Here is a 14917-nt window from a genome sequence, read left to right on the forward strand (position 1 = left end):
TGGTGATGGTTTACTCTTGGAGAAATAGGCTGCTGCTGCTGCTGCTGCTAAGTCGCTTCAGTCGTGTCTGACTCTGTGCGATCCCATAGACGGCAGCCCACCAGGCTCCGCCGTCCCTGGGATTCTCCAGGCAAGAACACTGGAGTGGGTTGCCATTTCCTTCTCCAATGCATGAAAGTGAAAAGTGAAAGTGAAGTCGCTCAGTCATGTCCAACTCTTCGCAACCCCATGGACTGCAGCCCACCAGGCTCCTCCATCCATGGGATTTTCCAGGCAAGAGTACTGGAGTGGGGTGCCATTGCCTTCTCCAGGAGAAATAGGCATTACACCCCTAAACCAAACAGGAGGAATGGAATGACCAGAAGTACTGTGATTTTACTGCACAAGTAAGCTTTCTTACATCATGCTTCGGGTTTCTCTTTAATGTTTGTATCCTTCAGATCCCTGGAGCTTCCTTCCCAGAGCTAGATGCAATTGGCCTCCCCTTTGCAAGAATTCATCTGTTACTAGTCTTTATCTCAAGGAGTAGAATCTGTTTCACAAATGAACAAGAATAGTAAGATTATTTGCTTTTTTATAAGCCTAGGTATAAAAATAATTTAATTATATATTATACTAATATTATAATTAATACTATTAGTATACTAATAAGAACTAATAATAATCGTGTACTCTAAAATATAATTGCTATAGTCCATAAAAGGTTGTTTTATCTTTACATAGATTACCACTTTGTTGCAAAAATAACATAAATAGTAAGTGCTAAATAATACAGCTGTTGACCTAGAAAGCAACTATTGGTGTTTCATAATATAGTGAGAAGAGCATGGATTTTTTTTTTAATACAGCCTAGGTTGGAACTCTGGTTTAGTTCCTGCCTAGCTTGTCCGGGAGTTGGTGATGGACAGGGAGGCCTGGCGTGCTGCAAGTCATGGGGTCACAAAGAGTCATACACAACTGAGCAACTGAACTGAACTGAACTGAGCTTGTGTTGTCATCGTCTTTGTTTAATAGCTAAGTCATGGTCAACTCTTTCACAGTCCCATGGACTATATAGCCTGTCAGGCTCCTCTGTCCATGGGATTTCCCAGGCAAGAATACTGGAGTGGGTTGCCTTTTCCTTCCCCAGGGAATCTTCCCAACCCACGGACTGAACCTATGTCTGCTGCATTGCAGGTGGTTTCTTTGCCACTAAGCCACCAGGGAAGCCCCTAGCTTGTGGTCATGCACAAATTACTTGACATTTCTGAGCTTCAAAGATAATATTGATAATACTCACCTGGAAGAATTATTGAGCAAATTAAAGGAGATGTTTATATGAAAGTGTATAGTGTAGTGACTGGCACACAGAAGGCTCAACAATGTTTACAGTTTTGTCCCCCAAGAGTGGTATTACCCTATTAAGAAGCTGTAGTCCAATTGTAACCTGTTGACCAAAATGATTCTATCCTCTTCTATGGTAAATATTTTTGGAATATATTTGTTCAGTATGTGAACAGTTAAAAGTTAATAAGTCAACCTAGTATATACTGATCTCCTCTCATTCTCCACTTGTCTGGACACAGCTATAAACAGAACATGCCAAGGACTGGCCCATGCCCCTGTTGACTGACCACAGCCTCCTTCAAGAGCTATGGGTAAAATTCTTCATGCTTATATGGTCCCTATGACTAAAACACTCAAAGCATTTTTTTCTGGAGATTAAATCAGAGGTTTCATCTAACCCTAGTTAATAAATGTCAAGTCTCCAGTGTGAAACCTCTGAATAGCCTTTTGAGGAAGGTGGCTGACAACCTTATCTTCCCTACAAATAAACTGAGGCATGGGGGCACAAATCAGAGGGCTTTGTACAGATTCTTCACTCTTATTTACTTTCAGTTTATATGTGAAGAACAACCAGTGCTTCATGGAAATGCTCGGAGTGTCTGCAGGGATCCCCAGAGAGCATGTTTATAATTTCTTGGAGAAAGCTCACCATCTCCTAACATAATTAGGAGTCTTATGGGACAAGATGGGGACAGGCTGATGTTGCTGTGGCAGGGGCTGCACTGATTGAGTAGAGAGTCTGGATGGTGGTCCAGTGGTTTAAGACCACCTTCCAACACAGGAGGTGCAGAGAGCTAGAATCCCACATGCTTCACAGCCAAAAAACCAAAACATAAAACAGAAACAATATTGTGAAAGATTCAATAAAGACTTTAAAAAATTGTCCACATCAAGAAAAAAAATCTTAAAAAAAAAAACAGTCCGAGTTAATCACATTGCACAGCCCATAAGCCAGAGCACCAAAGGCTGTGGCACCTGCCTGGAGAACACAAAATCCCGCTTTGAGCTGAGTTTCTATGACTACAGCCAGCCTCTTTCTACAGTCTCTTCTGCAATCAGAAGAAAAAGAGCTCCAGAGGGGCTAAGAAGAGGGCCTTAATGCATCAGGAGGGGGAGACTACTCTGAGAAGGCGAAGTCCAACTTGCCAGCTTGGGACAGTGTCAGCAGCTATGACAGCGAGAAGCAGAAAGGTTTCCAGCTTGCAGAGTAACGCTCTCCACCTCAAATGTGAACTTCCAGTGGACCCTGGGGAACCACTACCCTTATTCCTGGTTTTCTCAGACTAGAAACCCTCTGCCTCTGTCTTCTCATAATGCAGCCGCACCAATACTTAACATTTTTTATGATGCTACACATTCAGTCTCTTAACACTCCTGGAGCCTTCATAGGCTCTGCACTGTGACCACATAGCTAAGCTGGAACTACATCTCCCAGAATTCCCTTTCCTGAGGGGTTCCAGGTCAGTGCAGGTCACAAGAGAAATTCTGCATGAGACATGAAATATGGAAGTGAGGCAGTCACCGTATTTTTTATGCTCCAAAGGTCAGTACGAGGCACTAGACACTATGGCAGCTGTCACATGTGATCACTGTCACTTCCTCCAACTCTTGCTCTGTCTCTTCCTGCAGCTTCTCCCCAGGCATCTATGGCTCTTGCTGAAGGGAACCAGCTTCTCCTGCATGTCAGCCATGGCACTGAGTTTGTGGGTGGGGAGAGACAGACATGCCTTCCAGTCTATTCTCATGGCTTCTGGTTTGTCTTTGTTCTTAACCACACCCAGTTCTCCCATCTTACTGCCCACCTGCTTAACTAAAGCTACTTTAGGCTCAACGTTAGAAGAGACCACAGCCCGGCATAGATTCCTCTGTCGTTTTCTACAGTTGCACATTCCAGTCTTTATAATAACTTTGTCTTCTATGTAACTTAAAGTAGTTCTGCTTCTCTGACTGAACCTTGAGTGATACACATGGATTGTCTGTCTCACCTAATACTCACTAAAGGCTAGGAGATAGGAACTATTGTTATTTCTGTTTCATAGGTGAAGAACTTGAGGAACAAAGAGAAGAGAAAGAGGCTCAGGTATAATTGTCTGGCCTTGTCCTGATCTACAGAGAATTACTTCTTTTTTTTTTTTTTTTTTTGAGAATTACTTCTGAAAGTAACGGAGCTTATGCTCCCATATCGGTCACTTCCCTAGCTCTTCAGGCCAGGTGTCTTCCCTCAGCCCAGGACAGCTTTCCAGGTGTGAAACATTAGCAGCCAATGTTCAGGGCAGCTGGGAAGATGGTCCAACCCCTCAGGGGATGTTGGAGCAGCAGCACAGTCCCTTTGCAATCACTTGGCCTCATTTTTGTTCACCAAAACTCTGTAACCAGCAGTGTTGGCAAACCTTATTCCAGCATCTTCAGACATCTGAAAGGCCCTTTCGGAACAGTTCTACACAGAACTAGCCTCCAAAACCCCATTTCCGAAATGCATTCCAAAACAGAAACAACATCAGCAATGTAAAGTATAAATTATTGCTATCAGATCAGTCTTCAGTATGCTAGAGGATCACCCTAGGACTTGTCACTGAGAACTGGGAGTTAAGGAAAGGGAATCCAAGGGAAAATGGGGACAGGAGGCCAGACCCTGGGAATTCTAAAATGAGTCAGACCATTATCAGGAAAATCATGTCTTCTGGATTCAGACAAATCTGATTACATTCCAAGGCTTGGAAAGTTTCTGATGCTTTCAGACCCATAGTCTCCCCATTGGTTTAAATGCAAGAATAATATGTTTCTTGAATATCTGTCAGAGGATAAAATGTTTCAAAAGGCCCATAATGCAGTGCCCATTGTGCACATAGCTCAATACATGGTATTTCATTGTAAAGACACATATTTATGCTCCCCACTCCCACTGGCTGAACTTTTGCATTCCCCAACTCTGAACAGCTGGATTGGATTTATCCTCTGAAGAACCCAAATGAAAAACACAATACTAACCAAAAAAGCTATGGTCTAGAGCACAGTTAAGAAAAGTAGAGTTGCATTTTTTTATTGAGCAGTTTTCTCTGTCTGAAATGTAATATTACAAGACACCAGACACTGGAGAAAGGGAGAAGAAGACAACCCACATCCTTTGAGCTATTTTGTAAATACTGAAACCCCCACCAGATGGAAGAAGTTAACTACATGAGGATCAAACTGTAGGCATGAAGTAAGCTGCCACAATCCTGAGAATTGGCCCCAAACAAACGGGAACAAACCGACCCCAGAACTGAAGACTAACTGTTCTTAAAACAAGCAAGACGACACTGATCAGACCACCAATGGCCAGTACCAAGATGACTGTCGGAGCTGACTGTGCTGTTTCTGCATGGAGCCCCCTCCCTTCACCTTCTCTACCCGCTAGCTGGTTGCTAGCCTCCAAAATAAAGCTTTCCTTTCCAACAAACTTGCCTCTATATTGGCTTTTAAGTGGCAAACACCTGAACCCACTTTAGGTAAGTTTTTGGTGCCAGTGTGAGGCTGTGCTCTCGCGATACCTGGCTCCTGGGGTTTTCCCCAAAGCAGAGCCGCCACCGTGATGACTTGCCGGGAAGCCTTCAAGGAGTCACTACTCCCAGACAGGTGGTTTGGGACAATGTTCCCAGCAGCTGCTGAGACCACTTTTGGGGGGAGAGTCTCCCTGTCTCTCCCCTGCGCAGCACTGGCGGCAGTGTATGCTTCTCCTTGGTGGAATGGAATCATGCCTCTGGACAAGCTGACAAGCCCCGTGACCCAGTAAGTTAGTCGGTGAGCAGACGGCTAACTTCTCTTTCGAGCACGAAGTGCTATTTGGGCGTCTTTGCCGATGGTTCTGACGTGAGTCTGATGTTGAGGACCATTTGTGACCACTGTTATTCTGGTTTTGCAGTTGGTTCTGACGAGCGTCCGTCATTATGACCCATTTGTGTTGGGAAGTGTTTGGGGATTCAGTATCAGCTGGGAGAATTTGTGGCAGCTCTGTCTTCTGGTGTGTTATATGTATTCCATTTCTGTGATTGGTACTCTTGTTGTCTTTTGTAAAATGGGAAATTCAGGCTCAATTCATTACGAAAAATTTTAGTCGGGAACCTATGACTCAGAAAAAGATGATTTTTTTTAAACACTGTGTGGCCAACAGTATTCTTCAGACTCTAGAGAAAATTGGTTATGATGTATCACTGCTGGCTTTAAGTTTCCTGCTTGAAGCACATGTACCATGTTTGGGTGAAAACGGGGCATAAGCAATAAAATGTATAGCCTATAAAATGTTTCCCGGTCAGCATAGTCTCCATGCTTGTTACATCTGATTAGTTTTTCCCCAATGTGAAAGACTACATAAAATACATAAGCAAAAATATAGGCCCAGCCTTGAGGGACATGAAAGGACTCAGAGAAGGCAGGAATCAGCTCAGCTTTTACCAAAGTGTATATATATATTTATTTATTTTTGGTTGCATTGGGTCTTTGTTCCGCACACGGGCTTTCTCTGGTTGCAGCAAGTAGGGGCTACTCTTTGCTGTAGCTTCTCCTGTGGGCACGGGAAGTTGCCCCACAGTATGTGGGATCCTCCTGGACCAGGAGTTGAACCTGTGTCCCCTGCATTGGCAGGCAGATTCTTAACTGCTGGGCTGCCAGGGAAGTCCCAGCTCAGCTTTATAACATGAGTTTTGAAGAGTTTTGAGTAAACCGAGACAGTGCTAAGCTGTTGTCCTTTCCATCGCCTTCTATAATTGCCAGTGGGCAACCCACTACTCCTTGTCATCTAGTGTGAGGTAATCCCAGGAGTTCTCCAGCTCCCATCCAAACAGTCCACATGGGCGACAACCATCTGGTAACTAGGACCCCTCGTAAGTCTCGTTCACCCCCATCCCCACATGGGCCAGGAGGATGGATCCTGGGCCCTATGAAGGCGTGAACAGACAATATGAGACACATTCCCCCACATCTTCTGTCTTGCCTACAGTTGGCCCTTTTGAATTTTCTATTTATCCAACAAGGCTCCAAGAAGCATCAGATGTCATTAAAGGCTACACAAGTCTACCACCCAGCAGGAACTTAGCCAAAGTGCCAGTTCTATTCTGCCTACAGAGTTGTTTGGGAGAAAAGCAATGGGATGTAATAATTTACATTTGTATTTTTCTTTTTATCGGTTTAGAATTTGGTGTTCCCTTCCATTTCTCCTCCCTCTCTTTTCCTCCCAGCTCCAATTAGAAAATTCCATTGTACAGAATTTCACTCCATGGGAACCTATATCAAATTTAGGAAGCCACTGGTTTATAAAGAACCCTCATTTCAAGAGAGTAGGACAGAGCGTGCCATGTAATCAAAGGCAATTAGAGACATTCGCGCAACCGTGACTATGCAGCCTTTGCATACACAATTAAAGGACTGTTCAGACAGTGTGCCCACTGTGGCTCTGGATGGTTTCCAGAGGCACTTAAGGCGTAAGAAGGACTTATTTGGGGCTTGCAAACATGAGTTTTGTTTGTGTTCTTATGCATGTTTGGCAAATACAATGCAGGCTCTGCTTTCAGAACATTTGGCCCTAAATGAAAATAAATGTGTCAGCAAATCCACCAAGAAGTACACCAAACCCAAAGCTTCTTCTGTTGGATCCAGAAAGAGGCTGAGGTAGACGCTGTTTGCTTTCCAGCTAAAGGCAACATCTGGATGCAATTGCCAAGCGTTCTGGCTGCTTTGGCCACATTCAGCAGAGATGCAGAAAGGTCTAGCAAGAGCTCAGTGCGTTCACTGTGACGTTGCCCAGTGCTGTAGGCACACCCGGAGTCAGTGAGGAGGTAAAACGGCCACGGGAGCAGCGTGAGCTCACCCTAGGTCTCTCAGTGGTCTCAGACCCTCGCCGCCTACTCCAGGACATGCACAGTACCACCCATATGTGTACTGGATTTCTTGGATGGGAGGAAGAAGAACATGTTTCTACCATCTTTATTTAGTAAATAAAAAACAAGCCAAGACTTTACAGTCCGTCTACTAGGCTGAAGTACTACCGTGCTTGCTCTGTGACTAAGCAAGTTATATAACTCTGGCTTCGCTCTCTTTATTGGTAAAACAATAAAGCTTATTGTTGCCTCATGAAGCTTAAGATGGAGATTAATCTGCCTCATGGAGATTTAAGATGACAGATGCAAAATGGCCGTCCCAAGTAACCTCTGAAAGAATGTAGGCTGAAATAATTTTCTGGCTTATTCTCTCTGTCCTCTCTGACTTCTACGCAGAAAAGTCTCCTCCATTACAAAACTGAAAACTTGATCTGTGATTCACCCTCACAGTTCACCATGTCTCCATTCCTTTAAATAACAAGTTCTTTGGAAGAGAAATGTGTGGCCCTGCCCTCACTCCCATTCACATTCACCAGCTGCTCCCTCCCCCACAATAAGTGATCGCCAACTGTTTGCAACCCCATGGACTACAGCACATTAGCTTCGTAACATCCCCATAAGGGAGATTCTCTTAAGAGTCCTATGGAATCTGTGGGAGAGGGAGAGGGTGGGAAGATTTGGGAGAATGGCATTGAAACATGTAAAATATCATGTATGAAGCGAGATGCCAGTCCAGGTTCAATGCACGATACTGGATGCTTGGGGCTAGTGCACTGGGACGACCCAGAGGGATGGTATGGGGAGGGAGGAGGGAGGAGGGTTCAGGATGGGGAGCACATGTATACCTGTGATGGATTCATTTTGATATTTGGCAAAACTAATACAATTATGTAAAGTTTAAAAATAAAATAAAATTAAAAAAAAAAAAAGTCCCATTTTAGAGAGGAGAAAACTGAATCATAAGACAGTTAAATTAGCTTCTCTAAGATTAAGGAAGTTTTGTTAAGGAAGATTTAAAATAAGGGAGACTTGTTAAGGGAGTATGTAAAAGACTTAGACACTGGAAGGTTTTTATAGCACTTTTTTTTTAATATTTGTGCTTATTAGAAGCTTTTTTTTTTTTTGGCTGTACTGGGTCTCAGTTGAGGCATGCGGAATCTTTAGTTGCGGCATATGAGGTATTGTTCCCTGACCAGGGATCAAACCAAGTCCCATTGCACTGGGAGCACAGAGTCTTAGCCACTGGACCACCAGGGAAGCCCCATTACAGCACTATTTTTAATAAGGGAATTGTTTGCATAATAACATTGTGATGGTGGTTTAGTCGCTAAGTCGTGTCCATCTCTTGCGATCCCATGGACTGTAGTCCCCCAGGCTCCTCTGTCCATGAGATTTTCCAGGCAAGAATACTGGGGTGGGTTGCCGTTTCCTTCTCCAGGGGATCTTCCCAACCCAGGAATCGAACCCAGGTCTCCTGCATTGCAGACAGGTTCTTTCCCAACTGAGCTACAAGGGAAGCCCCAATAACGTTGTAGACAAATCTAAATGTCCAAAAGTAAGGAATGACTTAAGTTACAAGATATCCATACGACATTAAAGATGATCTTGCGGGTATGTGGTTTGCAAATGAAAACCTGTTTGTTGTGTATTATTCAGTGAAAAGTCAGGGCATAAAATAAATTAAGGCACAATCCCATATTTTAGTAACTATAAATATGCATTTTTGAATTATGAAAGAATATGCACACAGGTCTTAACAAAGATGTGCAGATGGTAAGGCTGTGGATGCTTTTAATCTCTCCTTCATTTATGTAAATCTTCTAATAAGATAGTTTTCATAAGATAAAAGTTATATTAGTTTTAATAAAGAAAAATGGATTATCTGAGCATCGAGGTCAGGTCTATGGAGGGTGCTTAATTCTGTGTACATCAACTGCAAGGCCCCCAAGGCTAGAGGAATTAGGGTTATTCAGCATTTCCCAAAAGTGTGTGGCTTAAAAAAAAATTTTTTTAAAAAGGAGATTCATGGTCAAATAAATCAGAAAATTCTGTCTACTCCTCTCAAAGATTCACAATGCATAAATTCTGTTAACAAAGAAAAGAATGAAAAACTTATTTTACTTAGTGTAACCCAGCCTTTTCCAGTCTTGAAAGAAAGTGAAAATTGCTCAGTTGTGTCCAACTCTGTGCAACCCCATGGACTGTAGCCCGCTAGGCTCCTCTGTCCATGGGATTTCCCAGGCAAGGATACTGGAGTGGGTTGCCATTTCCTTCTCCAGGGCATCTTCCCAACCCAGGGATCAAACTCAGGTCTCCCTCATTGCAAGCAGACTCTTAACCACCTGAGCTACCAGTCTCACTTTATCACAAAGCTTCTTTACACATGATTCTCATTTATGGATGAGGAAATGCTCATACACCTTGCAGGTGGTGCTGTTATTTCTCCCTCGGCCCAACTCTCCCTTTTTAAAAATGGGTTTTTTAAATGTATTTATTTATTTGGCTGTGCCAGGTCTTAGTTGCGGCATGTGGGATCTAGTTCCCTGACCAGGGATCAAACCAAGGTGCCCTGCTTTGGGAGCTGGGGTCTTAGCCTCTGGACCACCAAGAAGTCCCTACTCTCCCTCCTTTACAGGTGTTGTTACCAAGAGAATCCCCGCAGACAACCTCCTGCTTTCAAATCACCACCTCAGAGTCAGTCCCAGACAATGACATTTGAAAGGATTAAATAAAAAGAAGAAAAGACAGGTATGGCAAGTTAGGAGAATTAAGAATCATGCTTGTTTGCTATTCCTATGTGCTGTAAAAATCAAAATTTTTAAATACTTTTTAGCAAGATAGCAAACTTAAAATGCTATGAGAAGAAATGAACATAGACCGATTACATAAGTAGATTAAGACTGTTATCCCAGTTTTCCTATGACCAAGGCTTCCAGTGACTTTACTGGGATTCAATCTGTTTTCTGTATTTGTCTTATTGGTGGCTTTCAGCACCTTTTGAAGACCCTTCCTATATTTTATTTTTTCCACATTGTGAGACTCACCAATGCAAGGGAACTTGCTTTCCTGGCCTTCCTTGCAGTTAGGACACGGAAGTAAAACGGCCCCACAGATTTCCCTTTAGAAAGCAAGACACCGAAGGATGGAGCAGAGTCCCTTTCACTGGAAAGAAGGGGGAGTTTGGGAGGGGAGTTTGGGAGGGAAATATCGGTCTTGCAGAATCTGTAACATCAGCCAGCGGATTTCACAGCAGTTTCTCAGGTCACTGTCTTTTTTTTTTTAGGCTAATGTCAATTATTATTTTTAATTTTATTGAAGTATAGGTGATTTACAATGTGTTAATTTCTGCCGTACAGCAAAGTGACTCAATTAAACATATATATATTCTTTTTCATATTCTCTTCCATTCTGGTTTATCACAAGATATTGAATATAGTTCCCAGTGCTATGCAATAGGATCTTCTTGTTTATCTCTCCTGTATACATACCACTCTGCATCTGGTGACTCTAAGCTCTCAGTCCTTCCCTCCCCCTCCCCCTCGGCAACCACAAGTCTTTGTTTCTGTTCCACAGATATGTTCATTTGTGTGATATTTTAGCTTCCATGTATAAGTGGCATTATATGGTGTCTTTCTCTTTCTAACATACTGCACTTAGTATGATAATCTGTAGTTGCATCCCTGTTGCTGCAAGTGGCATTATTTTGTTCTTTTTAATGGTTGAGTAGTTTTCCATTGTATATATCCGCCACATCTTCTTTACCCATTCCTCTGTTGATGGACATTTAGATTGTTTCCTTATCTTGGCTTTTGTAAACAGTGCTGCTATGAATATAGAGGTGCATGGGTCTTTTCAAATTATAGTTTTATGTGGATCTATGCCCAGGAGTGGGATTGCTGGATCATATGGCAATTCTAGTTTTAGTTTTTTGAGGAACCTTCTTACTCTTTTCCATAACGGCTGCATCAGTTTACCTTCCTACCAACAGCCAGGTCACTGTCCTTGATGAGAAGTGTGGGATGCATGTTTAGTCATGGGCCTGTACCTGTGAGGAGCCCTGGTGAATATAATTTTGTGTTTCCTCCTAACTTCAGAGCCTCCATGCCTGATTCTCTTTCATTAACTACCTTTTCTATTTAAACTACTAGAATGGTTGAACAATGCATGGTTCCAGAACCAGATGTTCAGATATAATTTAAGACTTTAAAACAAAAATCTCAACTGTTCTACATTTGACCTAAAACTATTATGCTACCCATGCTCATAGGTTGAATGAAGGATGCTAGAGAGTAGGCAGTTATTTTTTTTTTCCTGGTATTCCAAATGTTAATTAGATGCTTGCTCACTTTGCTTCATCCAGCTCGTATTCAACTTTATGTTCAGCTGGGTGAAGTTCATTTTGACTAGCAAGTCTAGATTGTCTAAATGGCTAATTTCATGCTATACTGAAAGTAATGAGTGGCCTTAAGCACTTGCCTTTCTTGGATTCTGTAACATATTATCTCTTACTTTTCCTCCTACATAATTGGTTCCTTTTCTGCTTTTTTATGGGCTTCCCTGGTGGCTCAGTGGTAAAGGATCTGCCTGCAAATCCAGGAGACTCAGGTTCAATTCCAGGGTCAGAAAGGTCCCCTGGAGAAGGAAAGGGAAACCCACTTCAGTATTCTTGCCTGGAAAATCCCATGGACAGAGGAGCCTGGTGGGCTACACTCCATGGGGTCACGAAAGATTTGGACATAACTAAGTGACTCAACAGCAGTAGCAGCTGCTTCGTTATGACTCTGCCCCTACCCCAAATCTATGTATTCCTCCCCAGGAACCCTGGTGTTCCTCAGGACTGGGTCTTTTCTTCTCTCTCTCTATCCTCATTTGATGAACTCTAGAGTCCTATAGTTTTAAATAAGACCCATACATAAGGGCTTCCCTGGTGGCTCAACAGTAAATAATCCACCTCTAATGCAGGAGATGTGGGTTTGATCCCTAGGTTGGGAAGATCCTCTGGAGGAGGGCATAGCAACCCACTCTAGTATTCTTGCCTGGAGAATCCATGGACAGAAGAGCCTGGTGGGCTACAGTCCAAAGGGTTCCATAGAGTTGGACACAACTGAAGCAACTTAGCACACATATAAAGGTGACAACTCTCTGTATATCTCCAGTGAGTTTTAAATTTAATATTCCACCAGAGAATTATCTAGAAGATAGCTCAGACTTCACATATCCACAGTGGAATATCCAAATGAGATGTCATCCACATGGTTGTTCACACCCAACACCAGGCACCTTTCATTCTCCTTTTCCCCCTACTTCCTACATGATGCAGGGAAACAGGAAACACTGAATGACACTGCTGTAAGATACAAAAGAAATTTCCGTAACAAATCTAATTTATGCTCTCATTGAAATACAAGAACATATCAACTCTATTTGTCAGATGTAAAATAAACTAGAAAAGTAACAGACTAAAGTATGGACTCAAGATAGCAACTCACTGGAAAAAATGAAGTCATTGGGAAATTGTGGCAAGGAATTAAAAACAGAAATCAGAATTGAGTCTTGGTTTGATGCAAACACACACACAAAAACAGAATCAAAACTAAAGATATGTAGCAAAAGGATTCAGTAGTGACAATTGTCCAGATATATAATCCCAAATTAGAGTATCAGAGATCAAGTGAGGGGGAAATATAATCAATCTCAATCCCAAGAATGACATAAAAAGGACCTTTTAGTCATTGACTTTATAAGTTGGGAAAAGAGATGAATATTTCTAAAAAGTTGAACAAAAAGAGCTAAACTGAAGGCTTGACATTCACTTAACAAGTGACTGCGAAAATGAAAGAAAATATGTAGAGGGGTAAACAGAAAAGAAGTTATCGAAAGGCTCAATGTTTCTATTAGAAAACAAATGACCCGAGGCAGACGACCTGTCGAAAGGGGAGAATTCTTACACGCGGTCAGAAAGTAAACCCAACTGTAGCCTGCATATATGGACTCCTAACCCAAAATGGTACAGAGAAGTTAAACTGTGGACCAGAAACAAATATTTAATAAAGAAAAAAGCCATGATGATAATACAATTATCAAATTAAACAGAATTAAAGGCATGAAAAGACTTCTTTTATAAGGGTACAATGTGTAATGAAAATTTTTTAAATTGTGAAGCCTTATTTGTTTATAGCCTCAAGATTTACAAAACAAAACTTCTCTTGATGGTGGTATAGCAATCAGGGTGCTGAACCAGCAACCCACATAAGTGCCACCTTCCTCAGGACCTTTCTTCTTTATCTAATTGCATCCTGCAACCCCAAGAAAACAACCCTGGAGGAGGAGAGGAGTACCAATAATCTGTTAGCCCCCAAAAAGGAAATCCCTCTGACACTCTAATAGCAGTAGATAATGCATACTAGAAATTGTCACAAACTCCATTTATTTTTTTTTACAAGTGCGGGGAGGGCCTTCCCTGGTGATTCAGTGGCTAAGACTTTGCCTTCCAATTCAGGGGAGCGATCCCTGGTGGGTTCAATGCCTGGTCAGGGAGCTAAGAGCTCAGTGCCTCAGGCCCAAAAGACCAGAATGTAAAGAACGGAAGCAATATCGTAACAAATTCAATAATTCAATAAAGGCTTTAAAACTAAAAAGAAGAAAGAAAGACAAAGACCATGGAGGGAATTCTCTGGTGGGTCAGTGGCTGCGACTCTGTATTTTCACAGGTTCAGTCTCTGATCAAGGAATTAAGATTCTGCAAGTTGTGCTGTGTGGCAAAAAAAAAAAAAAGACTGGAGATTAAAAAGTAAAAAAGATTCCATTTCCCCTGCCAAGGGACCCAGAATAAACTGAGCTAGGAATTATTCTCTTCTGCCTCCAAAGGGAATTCAGGCAGAAACAGCATGGATTTTGAGCAGGACCCAGGGCATCAAGTCCCACCCCTGATGGATGGTAAAGACCAAATTAGAGACCCCCTTATTCCAAAAGCAAAATGAAAAAAGGTGGGCAGTTTTAAAAATTGGCATAAGTGAATGCTTACCAAAAACAAAATCCCATGATGTCCCCTGAAAAGGAAAAAGAAAGAAAAGCATGTGTATCCATGTATGCGTGTGTTTATTTATCCTGGGAAAAAAAAAAAAAAAAAGTTAGGTCCCAACCTCATTCTGCCAACTCTAAAGCATATCATCTTGGTAGTCTCTAGATTCTGTGGATGGAACTAAGTTAAAAAGGCAGCTCTGGGAACTGAAACTCAGCTGTTCCACTGATGAGCAAAAGGTAGCAAGTCAAATGATTTAAACACCATGATGCAATACCTCTGATTTTCCTCTGGAGTCGGTGCTTCTTGAGAGCAGGACCCAGGAATGGAAATGGGAGATGAAAGAGACAACAAATGAATTCATAAGAGAGAGACTATGAAGGGAATTAGGGTCATCATGTGCTATAAAATAAGTAGGTACGATCAGTCCAACTCTCCAAACTGAGGAGGGGAAAAAATGCTTCATGGAAAGGCAGGATAATGTCTCTGTTCATCCTTATGACACTTAGGTACACACACATTGTCCTTATTTTACAAGGGAGTAAGACACTACAGTACCGCACAAGTTAACTCCACGGACAAGAGTCATTGAAACCCACCCCCTGTTTAACTCCATTTCCTGTGTCTCAACCACAACACATTTTCTGTCTCTGACATTTATGCTAAAAATATGTTTTGTTGATACATCCTTACTTTAGGTGTGCAAGACCATGGTTAT

At 42.1% G+C, this 14917-nt stretch overlaps 1 long non-coding RNA gene across 1 annotated transcript in view; it reads left to right on the forward strand.

Moving 5' to 3' along the window:
- The first annotated feature begins 2480 nt into the window (after nt 1–2480).
- Nucleotides 2481–14917, forward strand: part of LOC147348012 (uncharacterized) — a 59951-nt gene continuing 47514 nt past the window's right edge. Inside the window, exon 1 of the long non-coding RNA XR_015150903.1 lies at nt 2481–5094. This is a non-coding gene — a long non-coding RNA (uncharacterized LOC147348012). The remainder of the gene's footprint in view (nt 5095–14917) is intronic.

Source organism: Bos grunniens, chromosome 22 (assembly GCF_055505025.1).
Source record: "Bos grunniens cultivar Pamir isolate PY7600 chromosome 22, Bosgru_T2T1.0, whole genome shotgun sequence".
NCBI lineage: Eukaryota > Metazoa > Chordata > Mammalia > Artiodactyla > Bovidae > Bos > Bos grunniens.